Genomic DNA, 2,490 nt, shown 5'->3' on the forward strand with positions numbered 1-2,490 from the left:
ATTGAGAAAAATAATACAAGCATAGAGAAGATGAACGCGAACAATACAATTAAATTGAATAGAGAAAAATAATACAAGCATAGAGAAGATGAATGTTAACACTTAAAAAATACTTCACCACATAAAACACAAGCATTGGGTGCAATCTCTCCCCAACGTGTGTGGCTCCTTCCACACGCATCATTTATGTCATTCATATTTTGTCCTTGGGGCTAATAATAACATCTTTTTCACTTTTGGGCTTTTGCTTCACATATGAATAACCTTATCAAAAGATTCTAAGGTTTATAAATGACAAAAATCTTTACCCAATGATAAATACTAATGGACCTATACACATAACTGCTTATACACACACACATTATAAAATTTAGCCACATGACACGCTACAAATGATTAATAAAATTCTAATACATAATTAATGCATGATCATCTTCACACCACCGCTCAATTCACCATCCATACGACAACGCAGTCAATACTCTTGTATAGTGCAACACCGCAATCAGTACTCTTGTATACTGTAACACCTTAATCAATACCCTTGCACTTCTCATTACCTATACTTATAGACATAATCCACATTAGTCCAACAATCATTTAAACACATTAATTAATCCTAATGTTGTTATAAAAATAACCAACCATAATATTAAATTACACATACCAATATTCACGGTACATACAAACGTCTCTAATATAAAATAAGAAATATGATTTTTAATACTAATTTTCATAACATTTACTTACTTGGATTGTAATTGTCCTCAGTTGCATAAATCCATGAGGATGGCTAACACTTGTGATCACATTTCAAGGAGGATTAAATTACATAAGGAGATTTGTGTTTGCTTTTTTAACAATGGTGTCTCAAGCAGCTTATGGATGATAAGAAACTAGCTAGCATGATATTTGTAGATTTTAAGAGGATACAAGCAATTTGAGTAAACCTCATCAATTATGCTCTTTAAATTGGTGAAGGTGCATAAGCATACCTCTCTTGCACAAGCTCAAGAGAGCCAGGGGGATGGAGGCCATGAATCAACCAAAGAGATGTGGGATAAGCATACCTCTCTTCCACAAGCTCAAGAGAACCCATAGTTGATGGATGCCATGGATTAAGCCTAAGAGATGTGGGACCAATTGTCTTTACTAAATCAAGTACAAGTATGATGTCACTGTGAAAAAGTACAAAGAAAGGCTTGTTGCACAAGGCTTTGCTCCATATGGAAGCTTTTAGCTTCTTCTAGGAGATAGGCACCCCCATATCCAAGATTCAGATAGTCCTTGCCTTAGTAGTGGTCCAAATATGGGTGGTGCTTTAGATGGATGTGAAGTTTACTTTCGTTGAAAGAGTTCTTGGGGAGTGTGCTAATTGGAAATATTTAGAAGGGAACTAGGTGTAGATGTCTCTTGATTATTACATAGCCAATGAGTAGTTCCTTTTAAGCTTGGAATCTTCCTTGCCAAAGCCCAAGTTCAGGAGTCTTTGTCACTAGAAAGGATGATGTTGTATCCCATGAAGTTGAAAATATTCCCAAGACTCTGGCAATGTCAAGTGCCTTTTATTACAAGAAGAAACTTCTCAAATTCTCTCTTCTCTTGTTACCAAAAAGCTTAACAAAATATAAAATAAGCCTCACACAATGCACATACTAGAGTTATGAGAGGACAAGTGCATGAATTCCCTATTTATGACCAACTATGGAATAGATCATTCTTTCTAATGAGATGAATCCTTAATTATATATGTTTTACTCTTTTGAAACAGAATCAGGACAAATTGCATATACATAATGGATGGGAGGGTAAGAGAAGTAATGTTATATGAGAACTATTCATATATACCAGACATGAATACTTGTACATGAGGATATCTACTCTCAAGCCCTTTACACAATAGCGTATGAAACATGGACGAGCTTGAGAAGATATCTACTCTCAAGCCCTTTATACAATAGCCTATGGAACATGGACGTGTTGATTGCCCATCCACAAGTAGTCACCAATTGTCGCCATCGTCAGATCATGACAACAAGGACATGTAGGGTATGTGTGATGGAAAACCTGAGGGAAAGAACTAGTCCATTAGATGCCAAAGGCTTGTGGAGCTTCTTCCTACCTCTATCTTTGGGCTACTTAGTTGCTAGCATCCTGGTGGATGAAGTCACTTATGCCAAGGTAGTTAATGGTGAAGACCCCGGTGAGATCACGAGATCCTCCAACACACTATAGAAGTCAGTGGGCTACTTAGTTGCTAGCATCCCATGGTGGATGAAGTCAATTTTTGTTTTTTTTTTTTGAGGCGGGGTCAGAGATGAAATCAATAGTGTCAAGGTAGTCAATGGTCAAGACCCTGGCAATCATGAGATCTTGTAACACACCGGACGATCACGAGATTCTCCAACACTATAGAAGTCAATTACGTCAAGGTAGTTAAATGATCAAGACCCTCACGATCGCAAGATTCTCCAAGCGGTCCCCGAGGTT

The sequence above is a fragment of the Cibotium barometz genome, chromosome 34 (assembly GCF_041138505.1).
Source record: "Cibotium barometz isolate CiBa-2024 chromosome 34, ASM4113850v1, whole genome shotgun sequence".
Lineage (NCBI taxonomy): Eukaryota > Viridiplantae > Streptophyta > Polypodiopsida > Cyatheales > Cibotiaceae > Cibotium > Cibotium barometz.